We start from the raw sequence: 13,457 nt of genomic DNA, 5'->3' as shown, positions 1-13,457 counted from the left end.
AAAAAAATTTTTTGAAAAAAATTTGTAAAAAAATATTTTTGAAGTATAATTCATATTGAATATTTGTCTGTGTTTTCACATGGCCTAGATTCATGTACATGTGCTGCTGTGTTTTTTTGTCTATATATATATATATATATATATATATATATATATATATATATATATATATATATATATTTGTTTGCAGTTCACTTGTCCTCCTCTGACACTCATTTAACTTCCTTTTGCAGGCCCCTAGCATTTACAATTAACATTTTACAGCCATTTTAAAGCACCGAAGTTTGGGTCACCATTGACTTTTTTAGGGTTCATGTTCTGGATCAAGTTCGGGGTCACATTCAAAAAATGAACCGGAGTTTGAACTGTAGTTCAACTGAACCCGACGAACCCGAACCTGCACAGGTTCACTCATCCCTACTGACAAGTAATTTGCATTTAATAATCCATTCATTAATTTCTACAATTGAAACCTCACAAGAAAGAAATTAAATGGGGTTTTTAGATCATAAAATTCTATTTGATTAATAGTTCTTCCTTTTCTTTTTCAGCAGAAAACAACAGAGTTTTATGTTAACCTTACAAAGGTGCTCCACTTAATTGTAAAGCAAAGTCACAAATCATTTTACCCTAAGGTCCCTTATGTTCATAGAAGAAATTTTGAGCCCTGTTGGTTTTGGAAAACAACTATATCAATTCCCTTAACTGCCAATTATCTTTATAGTTGACCTATTTTGGTTTATGGAATCAAAAAAGTTATTTAAAAATATTTGCTCAAAAAACCTTTGCCTGTAAAAGAATTCTTTTGGAATTTGGCTCTTGGAAAATTTGTAGCAAGTCACCTATTTTCTTCTCTAAGAAATGAATCATAATACTGATAAGCATTCTATTGTTATTGTAATCTGATTAGTTACGAGGCCGCACCTTTTAATGTTTTAAGTAAGTTTGAATAGTGCTTCAAACAGAACCCTGAGATTATCACAGAGCAGGTGCATTTATAAGGAGACCTGATTATACACAGGTGGATTATATTTATCATCATTAGGCATTAAGGACAACATTGGATCATTCAGAGATCCACAATGAACTTCTGGAGTGAGTTTGCTGCACTGAAAGTAAAGGGGCTGAATAATATTGCACGAGCCACATTTAGTTCAACTTCACAATTGTGTTCCACTTGTTGTTGATTCTTCACCAAAAATTGATACAGGAAAGAAATATATCTTGGTACCGTGTTAGCCAGTAGATAGAAAAATATTTAGAATTGAGAGTCCTCAGTGGTTGATACCTTTTAATGGCTAACTGAAAAGATGGTAACAAATTGCAAGCTTTCGAGACTACATACGTCTCTTCATCAGGCAAAGACTAAAACAAATTCTGAAGAATCACATATTTATGCACAACATAGTATAGAGAAAAAAAAAAAAGAGGGGAAAAAAACCCATGGATAAGCTAGGTGACATGAAGCAGAATTACCATGGGTGATAAACAGTTACGTCCATAAATATTGGGCCAATTCTTAGATAAGGATTGTTTTATTGTCCTGTGATTAGGGTCTCGTTCTGTTGTGATGACCCCACATGGTCTGAGGGGCAAGTTCATTAGTTGATGTAAAAAGACATAAATCCGTGTGACACATTCATTCCTGCATTTAGAGTGTCAAAGGTCATCATCAGTTTATACTCCCAGACTCTTCTGTCTCTCTGAGTTTTGAAGTTACTTTTCAATACAAGTAATTTCATGTCCATAATGCTATGATTTGGGAGACAGAAATGTATTGCCACAGGTATATCCATTCTTTTTTCTTTTATTGTGTGGCGATGAGAGTTCATCCTTGTTCTCAGTTTCTGCCCTGTCTCCCCCACATACAGACCCCCAGTTGGACATTTAGTACAAATAATTAGGTACACCACATTAGAAGTGATGCAGCTGAATGTACCTGGTATCTTGTAGTCCTGGTGTGAATTGGGGATCTTTATCTTGTCCATGGTCATTATAAATGGACAGGTTTTACATTTTTTCTGATTGCAGGGAAAGGTACCTGCAGCTGTTGGAGAGGACAGGGAGCTTCTGACAATGATGCTTCTTAGATTTGGGGGCTGCCTAAAACACAGTAGTGGGGGGTCTGGAAAAATGGATTGTAAGCGGGCATCTTTTTGCAGTAAAGGTTGTAATTTCCGTGCAGCTCCCCTTAGCGCCTCCAGATTTGGATTGTAGGTGACCACTAGAGGCACCCGGTTATTTTCTTCTTTAGTTTTGTAATGTAGCAGGTGATTCCTTGATATTCTGGTGGCTCTTGTAATCTGATTTTCAATTGTTCTTGGATGGTAGCCCTGATTCAAAAAGGTCTTTCTGAGGCGACCCAGGTGTTCATCTCTATCCATTGGGTTGGAACATATACGATTGTATCTGATGGCTTGGCTGTAGACAATGGAGTTTTTTATGTGTTTTGGATGGAAACTGTCCCATTTAAGGTATGTTGGACGGTCGATTGGCTTCTGATACAGGGATGTCTCTATTTTATTGTTCTGCAGCTTAATGATGGTGTCCAAAAAGTTAATTTCAGTGCAGGAGTAGTTGAGTGTCAAGTTGATGGTAGGATGAAATTGATTAAACTGTTCATGGAACGACTTTAGCTGTGGCTCAGACTCCGTCCAGATGATTAAAATGTCATCAATGTAGCGGTAGTACGCCAGAGGCCTGATGGGACATGAGGACAAAAAGTCGCTTTCAAGCTTGGCCATGAACAGATTTGCATACTGTGGGGCCATTTTACTTCCCATTGCTGTGCCAGTCTCCTGTAGATAGATCTTCTTGTCAAACTCAAAGTAATTGTGGGTGAGGATAAATTTTATAAGTTTCACCACAGAATTTGCATCAGTCCCTGTGTTTTCCAGGAAGAATTTGCAGGCATTTAATCCATCCTGATGTGGGATATTGGAGTACAAAGATTCCACATCCATGGTGACCAGGATGGTTCCTTCTGGTAGAGGACCAATTGCTGATAGTTTATTCAATAGGTCAGTTGTGTCCTGAATGAAGCTGGGTGTATCTTTTACTAGGGGTTTAAGAATACCCTCTACCCATCCAGATACCTGCTCAGTAAGGGTGCCCACACATGAAATAATTGGTCTTCCTGGGTTTCCAGATTTGTGGATTTTGGGAAGCATGTAGAATGTCCCTGTTCTTGGACTTTCTGGTATCAGGTCATTGGCTCTTATGGATACGTCAGGCAGACAAGATACTAACTTGTTTAGTTCCTTGTAATAGTCCTGTGTAGGATCCGACTCCAATGTTTTGTAGTAGCGTGTGTCCATAAGTTGTCTGTTTGCTTCCTTCATGTAGTCTGATGTGTTCATCATGACTATTGCACCTCCCTTGTCAGCAGGTTTGATGATGATTTCTTTGTTGGTTTTCAGAGATTGTATGGCCTTTCTCTCCTGGGCACTGATGTTGAATGCTTGTGTCCTGTTAGTATCTATGATGGTGGATTTTATCAAATGTCTGAAGGAGTCTATATAGTTATCCAAATGAGGGTTGCGTCCCGGTGGAGGTGTCCAGTCTGACCTCTTTTTGGTTGTTAGAATCCCTTTTCCTTCAGTCTGAGTGTTTTCTGAATCTTCTGTATCATTGAAATATTCCCTCAGACACAGTCTCCTGAAAAAATGTTCCATATCACTGCAGAGTTCAGTTTTATCCAGGGCCTTAGTAGGACAAAATGAGAGTCCTCTGAAAAGCACGGACAGCTCCACTTTGTTGGGTTTATAATCTGAGAGATTAATGACACAGTTATTTGTGCCTGGAATGGAGTGGTTGTCCAAGTTGTCAGGTTTAGGCTTTGTTTTGTATCTGTTTGCATAGAGGCCTGAATTGAGGCGCAATCTGTGCAGTTTCTTTTCCTTGTTATGAATTAGATGGGTCCGTAGTTTGTTGTAGTATTGTTGTAATTTTTGCTCTGTGTCTGCTGTTAGTGTTTTCCTCAGGGTTTCAAACTGCCCTTGGACTTTACTCTTTATGCTGTAGCAGACATGCAAAAGATGATTCCTTAATCTCTCAGACGTCCTGTGACACAGGTTCTGTGCATAATGGGTGTTGTAGGTATGAAGGATTGGGTTTGTAATCCAGAGTCCTTTGGGAATTAGATTCTCCTTTTTGCATGTAGATAGGAAAAAAATGTCGCTGTCCATTTGTGCACGTTTCTTCAGAAGTGGTTTTAGTTCCATAAAGATGCGGTACATTCTGGTATCCTCCATTTTGATACAGGAAAGAAATATATCTTGGTACCGTGTTAGCCAGTAGATAGAAAAATATTTAGAATTGAGAGTCCTCAGTGGTTGATACCTTTTAATGGCTAACTGAAAAGATGGTAACAAATTGCAAGCTTTCGAGACTACATACGTCTCTTCATCAGGCAAAGACTAAAACAAATTCTGAAGAATCACATATTTATGCACAACATAGTATAGAGAAAAAAAAAAAAAGAGGGGAAAAAAACCCATGGATAAGCTAGGTGACATGAAGCAGAATTACCATGGGTGATAAACAGTTACGTCCATAAATATTGGGCCAATTCTTAGATAAGGATTGTTTTATTGTCCTGTGATTAGGGTCTCGTTCTGTTGTGATGACCCCACATGGTCTGAGGGGCAAGTTCATTAGTTGATGTAAAAAGACATAAATCCGTGTGACACATTCATTCCTGCATTTAGAGTGTCAAAGGTCATCATCAGTTTATACTCCCAGACTCTTCTGTCTCTCTGAGTTTTGAAGTTACTTTTCAATACAAGTAATTTCATGTCCATGATGCTATGATTTGGGAGCCAGAAATGTATTGCCACAGGTATATCCATTCTTTTTTCTTTTATTGTGTGGCGATGAGAGTTCATCCTTGTTCTCAGTTTCTGCCCTGTCTCCCCCACATACAGACCCCCAGTTGGACATTTAGTACAAATAATTAGGTACACCACATTAGAAGTGATGCAGCTGAATGTACCTGGTATCTTGTAGTCCTGGTGTGAATTGGGGATCTTTATCTTGTCCATGGTCACTATAAATGGACAGGTTTTACATTTTTTCTGATTGCAGGGAAAGGTACCTGCAGCTGTTGGAGAGGACAGGGAGCTTCTGACAATGATGCTTCTTAGATTTGGGGGCTGCCTAAAACACAGTAGTGGGGGGTCTGGAAAAATGGATTGTAAGCGGGCATCTTTTTGCAGTAAAGGTTGTAATTTCCGTGCAGCTCCCCTTAGCGCCTCCAGATTTGGATTGTAGGTGACCACTAGAGGCACCCGGTTATTTTCTTCTTTAGTTTTGTAATGTAGCAGGTGATTCCTTGATATTCTGGTGGCTCTTGTAATCTGATTTTCAATTGTTCTTGGATGGTAGCCCTGATTCAAAAAGGTCTTTCTGAGGCGACCCAGGTGTTCATCTCTATCCATTGGGTTGGAACATATACGATTGTATCTGATGGCTTGGCTGTAGACAATGGAGTTTTTTATGTGTTTTGGATGGAAACTGCCCCATTTAAGGTATGTTGGACGGTCGATTGGCTTCTGATACAGGGATGTCTCTATTTTATTGTTCTGCAGCTTAATGATGGTGTCCAAAAAGTTAATTTCAGTGCAGGAGTAGTTGAGTGTCAAGTTGATGGTAGGATGAAATTGATTAAACTGTTCATGGAACGACTTTAGCTGTGGCTCAGACTCCGTCCAGATGATTAAAATGTCATCAATGTAGCGGTAGTACGCCAGAGGCCTGATGGGACATGAGGACAAAAAGTCGCTTTCAAGCTTGGCCATGAACAGATTTGCATACTGTGGGGCCATTTTACTTCCCATTGCTGTGCCAGTCTCCTGTAGATAGATCTTCTTGTCAAACTCAAAGTAATTGTGGGTGAGGATAAATTTTATAAGTTTCACCACAGAATTTGCATCAGTCCCTGTGTTTTCCAGGAAGAATTTGCAGGCATTTAATCCATCCTGATGTGGGATATTGGAGTACAAAGATTCCACATCCATGGTGACCAGGATGGTTCCTTCTGGTAGAGGACCAATTGCTGATAGTTTATTCAATAGGTCAGTTGTGTCCTGAATGAAGCTGGGTGTATCTTTTACTAGGGGTTTAAGAATACCCTCTACCCATCCAGATACCTGCTCAGTAAGGGTGCCCACACATGAAATAATTGGTCTTCCTGGGTTTCCAGATTTGTGGATTTTGGGAAGCATGTAGAATGTCCCTGTTCTTGGACTTTCTGGTATCAGGTCATTGGCTCTTATGGATACGTCAGGCAGACAAGATACTAACTTGTTTAGTTCCTTGTAATAGTCCTGTGTAGGATCCGACTCCAATGTTTTGTAGTAGCGTGTGTCCATAAGTTGTCTGTTTGCTTCCTTCATGTAGTCTGATGTGTTCATCATGACTATTGCACCTCCCTTGTCAGCAGGTTTGATGATGATTTCTTTGTTGGTTTTCAGAGATTGTATGGCCTTTCTCTCCTGGGCACTGATGTTGAATGCTTGTGTCCTGTTAGTATCTATGATGGTGGATTTTATCAAATGTCTGAAGGAGTCTATATAGTTATCCAAATGAGGGTTGCGTCCCGGTGGAGGTGTCCAGTCTGACCTCTTTTTGGTTGTTAGAATCCCTTTTCCTTCAGTCTGAGTGTTTTCTGAATCTTCTGTATCATTGAAATATTCCCTCAGACGCAGTCTCCTGAAAAAATGTTCCATATCACTGCAGAGTTCAGTTTTATCCAGGGCCTTAGTAGGACAAAATGAGAGTCCTCTGGAAAGCACGGACAGTTCCACTTTGTTGGGTTTATAATCTGAGAGATTAATGACACAGTTATTTGTGCCTGGAATGGAGTGGTTGTCCAAGTTGTCAGGTTTAGGCTTTGTTTTGTATCTGTTTGCATAGAGGCCTGAATTGAGGCGCAATCTGTGCAGTTTCTTTTCCTTGTTATGAATTAGATGGGTCCGTAGTTTGTTGTAGTATTGTTGTAATTTTTGCTCTGTGTCTGCTGTTAGTGTTTTCCTCAGGGTTTCAAACTGCCCTTGGACTTTACTCTTTATGCTGTAGCAGACATGCAAAAGATGATTCCTTAATCTCTCAGACGTCCTGTGACACAGGTTCTGTGCATAATGGGTGTTGTAGGTATGAAGGATTGGGTTTGTAATCCAGAGTCCTTTGGGAATTAGATTCTCCTTTTTGCATGTAGATAGGAAAAAAATGTCGCTGTCCATTTGTGCACGTTTCTTCAGAAGTGGTTTTAGTTCCATAAAGATGCGGTACATTCTGGTATCCTCCATTTTGATACAGGAAAGAAATATATCTTGGTACCGTGTTAGCCAGTAGATAGAAAAATATTTAGAATTGAGAGTCCTCAGTGGTTGATACCTTTTAATGGCTAACTGAAAAGATGGTAACAAATTGCTAGCTTTCGAGACTACATGCGTCTCTTCATCAGGCAAAGACTAAAACAAATTCTGAAGAATCACATATTTATGCACAACATAGTATAGAGAAAAAAAAAAAAAAGAGGGGAAAAAAACCCATGGATAAGCTAGGTGACATGAAGCAGAATTACCATGGGTGATAAACAGTTACGTCCATAAATATTGGGCCAATTCTTAGATAAGGATTGTTTTATTGTCCTGTGATTAGGGTCTCGTTCTGTTGTGATGACCCCACATGGTCTGAGGGGCAAGTTCATTAGTTGATGTAAAAAGACATAAATCCGTGTGACACATTCATTCCTGCATTTAGAGTGTCAAAGGTCATCATCAGTTTATACTCCCAGACTCTTCTGTCTCTCTGAGTTTTGAAGTTACTTTTCAATACAAGTAATTTCATGTCCATAATGCTATGATTTGGGAGACAGAAATGTATTGCCACAGGTATATCCATTCTTTTTTCTTTTATTGTGTGGCGATGAGAGTTCATCCTTGTTCTCAGTTTCTGCCCTGTCTCCCCCACATACAGACCCCCAGTTGGACATTTAGTACAAATAATTAGGTACACCACATTAGAAGTGATGCAGCTGAATGTACCTGGTATCTTGTAGTCCTGGTGTGAATTGGGGATCTTTATCTTGTCCGTGGTCATTATAAATGGACAGGTTTTACATTTTTTCTGATTGCAGGGAAAGGTACCTGCAGCTGTTGGAGAGGACAGGGAGCTTCTGACAATGATGCTTCTTAGATTTGGGGGCTGCCTAAAACACAGTAGTGGGGGGTCTGGAAAAATGGATTGTAAGCGGGCATCTTTTTGCAGTAAAGGTTGTAATTTCCGTGCAGCTCCCCTTAGCGCCTCCAGATTTGGATTGTAGGTGACCACTAGAGGCACCCGGTTATTTTCTTCTTTAGTTTTGTAATGTAGCAGGTGATTCCTTGATATTCTGGTGGCTCTTGTAATCTGATTTTCAATTGTTCTTGGATGGTAGCCCTGATTCAAAAAGGTCTTTCTGAGGCGACCAAGGTGTTCATCTCTATCCATTGGGTTGGAACATATACGATTGATTTTTTTCCCCTCTTTTTTTTTTTTTTCTCTATACTATGTTGTGCATAAATATGTGATTCTTCAGAATTTGTTTTAGTCTTTGCCTGATGAAGAGACGTATGTAGTCTCGAAAGCTTGCAATTTGTCACCATCTTTTCAGTTAGCCATTAAAAGGTATCAACCACTGAGGACTCTCAATTCTAAATATTTTTCTATCTACTGGCTAACACGGTACCAAGATATATTTCTTTCCTGTATCAAAATGGAGGATACCAGAATGTACCGCATCTTTATGGAACTAAAACCACTTCTGAAGAAACGTGCACAAATGGACAGCGACATTTTTTTCCTATCTACATGCAAAAAGGAGAATCTAATTCCCAAAGGACTCTGGATTACAAACCCAATCCTTCATACCTACAACACCCATTATGCACAGAACCTGTGTCACAGGACGTCTGAGAGATTAAGGAATCATCTTTTGCATGTCTGCTACAGCATAAAGAGTAAAGTCCAAGGGCAGTTTGAAACCCTGAGGAAAACACTAACAGCAGACACAGAGCAAAAATTATAACAATACTACAAAAATATTTAGAATTGAGAGTCCTCAGTGGTTGATACCTTTTAATGGCTAACTGAAAAGATGGTAACAAATTGCAAGCTTTCGAGACTACATACGTCTCTTCATCAGGCAAAGACTAAAACAAATTCTGAAGAATCACATATTTATGCACAACATAGTATAGAGAAAAAAAAAAAGAGGGGAAAAAAACCATGGATAAGCTAGGTGACATGAAGCAGAATTACCATGGGTGATAAACAGTTACGTCCATAAATATTGGGCCAATTCTTAGATAAGGATTGTTTTATTGTCCTGTGATTAGGGTCTCGTTCTGTTGTGATGACCCCACATGGTCTGAGGGGCAAGTTCATTAGTTGATGTAAAAAGACATAAATCCGTGTGACACATTCATTCCTGCATTTAGAGTGTCAAAGGTCATCATCAGTTTATACTCCCAGACTCTTCTGTCTCTCTGAGTTTTGAAGTTACTTTTCAATACAAGTAATTTCATGTCCATAATGCTATGATTTGGGAGACAGAAATGTATTGCCACAGGTATATCCATTCTTTTTTCTTTTATTGTGTGGCGATGAGAGTTCATCCTTGTTCTCAGTTTCTGCCCTGTCTCCCCCACATACAGACCCCCAGTTGGACATTTAGTACAAATAATTAGGTACACCACATTAGAAGTGATGCAGCTGAATGTACCTGGTATCTTGTAGTCCTGGTGTGAATTGGGGATCTTTATCTTGTCCGTGGTCATTATAAATGGACAGGTTTTACATTTTTTCTGATTGCAGGGAAAGGTACCTGCAGCTGTTGGAGAGGACAGGGAGCTTCTGACAATGATGCTTCTTAGATTTGGGGGCTGCCTAAAACACAGTAGTGGGGGGTCTGGAAAAATGGATTGTAAGCGGGCATCTTTTTGCAGTAAAGGTTGTAATTTCCGTGCAGCTCCCCTTAGCGCCTCCAGATTTGGATTGTAGGTGACCACTAGAGGCACCCGGTTATTTTCTTCTTTAGTTTTGTAATGTAGCAGGTGATTCCTTGATATTCTGGTGGCTCTTGTAATCTGATTTTCAATTGTTCTTGGATGGTAGCCCTGATTCAAAAAGGTCTTTCTGAGGCGACCAAGGTGTTCATCTCTATCCATTGGGTTGGAACATATACGATTGATTTTTTTCCCCTCTTTTTTTTTTTTTTCTCTATACTATGTTGTGCATAAATATGTGATTCTTCAGAATTTGTTTTAGTCTTTGCCTGATGAAGAGACGTATGTAGTCTCGAAAGCTTGCAATTTGTCACCATCTTTTCAGTTAGCCATTAAAAGGTATCAACCACTGAGGACTCTCAATTCTAAATATTTTTCTATCTACTGGCTAACACGGTACCAAGATATATTTCTTTCCTGTATCAAAATGGAGGATACCAGAATGTACCGCATCTTTATGGAACTAAAACCACTTCTGAAGAAACGTGCACAAATGGACAGCGACATTTTTTTCCTATCTACATGCAAAAAGGAGAATCTAATTCCCAAAGGACTCTGGATTACAAACCCAATCCTTCATACCTACAACACCCATTATGCACAGAACCTGTGTCACAGGACATCTGAGAGATTAAGGAATCATCTTTTGCATGTCTGCTACAGCATAAAGAGTAAAGTCCAAGGGCAGTTTGAAACCCTGAGGAAAACACTAACAGCAGACACAGAGCAAAAATTATAACAATACTACAAAAATATTTAGAATTGAGAGTCCTCAGTGGTTGATACCTTTTAATGGCTAACTGAAAAGATGGTAACAAATTGCAAGCTTTCGAGACTACATACGTCTCTTCATCAGGCAAAGACTAAAACAAATTCTGAAGAATCACATATTTATGCACAACATAGTATAGAGAAAAAAAAAAAGAGGGGAAAAAAACCATGGATAAGCTAGGTGACATGAAGCAGAATTACCATGGGTGATAAACAGTTACGTCCATAAATATTGGGCCAATTCTTAGATAAGGATTGTTTTATTGTCCTGTGATTAGGGTCTCGTTCTGTTGTGATGACCCCACATGGTCTGAGGGGCAAGTTCATTAGTTGATGTAAAAAGACATAAATCCGTGTGACACATTCATTCCTGCATTTAGAGTGTCAAAGGTCATCATCAGTTTATACTCCCAGACTCTTCTGTCTCTCTGAGTTTTGAAGTTACTTTTCAATACAAGTAATTTCATGTCCATAATGCTATGATTTGGGAGACAGAAATGTATTGCCACAGGTATATCCATTCTTTTTTCTTTTATTGTGTGGCGATGAGAGTTCATCCTTGTTCTCAGTTTCTGCCCTGTCTCCCCCACATACAGACCCCCAGTTGGACATTTAGTACAAATAATTAGGTACACCACATTAGAAGTGATGCAGCTGAATGTACCTGGTATCTTGTAGTCCTGGTGTGAATTGGGGATCTTTATCTTGTCCGTGGTCATTATAAATGGACAGGTTTTACATTTTTTCTGATTGCAGGGAAAGGTACCTGCAGCTGTTGGAGAGGACAGGGAGCTTCTGACAATGATGCTTCTTAGATTTGGGGGCTGCCTAAAACACAGTAGTGGGGGGTCTGGAAAAATGGATTGTAAGCGGGCATCTTTTTGCAGTAAAGGTTGTAATTTCCGTGCAGCTCCCCTTAGCGCCTCCAGATTTGGATTGTAGGTGACCACTAGAGGCACCCGGTTATTTTCTTCTTTAGTTTTGTAATGTAGCAGGTGATTCCTTGATATTCTGGTGGCTCTTGTAATCTGATTTTCAATTGTTCTTGGATGGTAGCCCTGATTCAAAAAGGTCTTTCTGAGGCGACCCAGGTGTTCATCTCTATCCATTGGGTTGGAACATATACGATTGATTTTTTTCCCCTCTTTTTTTTTTTTTTCTCTATACTATGTTGTGCATAAATATGTGATTCTTCAGAATTTGTTTTAGTCTTTGCCTGATGAAGAGACGTATGTAGTCTCGAAAGCTTGCAATTTGTTACCATCTTTTCAGTTAGCCATTAAAAGGTATCAACCACTGAGGACTCTCAATTCTAAATATTTTTCTATCTACTGGCTAACACGGTACCAAGATATATTTCTTTCCTGTAACAATACTACAACAAACTACGGACCCATCTAATTCATAACAAGGAAAAGAAACTGCACAGATTGCGCCTCAATTCAGGCCTCTATGCAAACAGATACAAAACAAAGCCTAAACCTGACAACTTGGACAACCACTCCATTCCAGGCACAAATAACTGTGTCATTAATCTCTCAGATTATAAACCCAACAAAGTGGAGCTGTCCGTGCTTTCCAGAGGACTCTCATTTTGTCCTACTAAGGCCCTGGATAAAACTGAACTCTGCAGTGATATGGAACATTTTTTCAGGAGACTGCATCTGAGGGAATATTTCAATGATACAGAAGATTCAGAAAACACTCAGACTGAAGGAAAAGGGATTCTAACAACCAAAAAGAGGTCAGACTGGACACCTCCACCGGGACGCAACCCTCATTTGGATAACTATATAGACTCCTTCAGACATTTGATAAAATCCACCATCATAGATACTAACAGGACACAAGCATTCAACATCAGTGCCCAGGAGAGAAAGGCCATACAGTCTCTGAAAACCAACAAAGAAATCATCATCAAACCTGCTGACAAGGGAGGTGCAATAGTCATGATGAACACATCAGACTACATGAAGGAAGCAAACAGACAACTTATGGACACACGCTACTACAAAACATTGGAGTCGGATCCTACACAGGACTATTACAAGGAACTAAACAAGTTAGTATCTTGTCTGCCTGACGTATCCATAAGAGCCAATGACCTGATACCAGAAAGTCCAAGAACAGGGACATTCTACATGCTTCCCAAAATCCACAAATCTGGAAACCCAGGAAGACCAATTATTTCATGTGTGGGCACCCTTACTGAGCAGGTATCTGGATGGGTAGAGGGTATTCTTAAACCCCTAGTAAAAGATACACCCAGCTTCATTCAGGATACAACTGACCTATTGAATAAACTATCAGCAATTGGTCCTCTACCAGAAGGAACCATCCTGGTCACCATGGATGTGGAATCTTTGTACTCCAATATCCCACATCAGGATGGATTAAATGCCTGCAAATTCTTCCTGGAAAACACAGGGACTGATGCAAATTCTGTGGTGAAACTTATAAAATTTATCCTCACCCACAATTACTTTGAGTTTGACAAGAAGATCTATCTACAGGAGACTGGCACAGCAATGGGAAGTAAAATGGCCCCACAGTATGCAAATCTGTTCATGGCCAAGCTTGAAAGCGACTTTTTGTCCTCATGTCCCATCAGGCTTCTGGCGTACTACCGCTACATTG

This window comes from Ranitomeya variabilis, chromosome 5, assembly GCF_051348905.1.
Source record: "Ranitomeya variabilis isolate aRanVar5 chromosome 5, aRanVar5.hap1, whole genome shotgun sequence".
Taxonomy (NCBI): domain Eukaryota; kingdom Metazoa; phylum Chordata; class Amphibia; order Anura; family Dendrobatidae; genus Ranitomeya; species Ranitomeya variabilis.
This window is presented reverse-complemented; position numbering follows the sequence as displayed.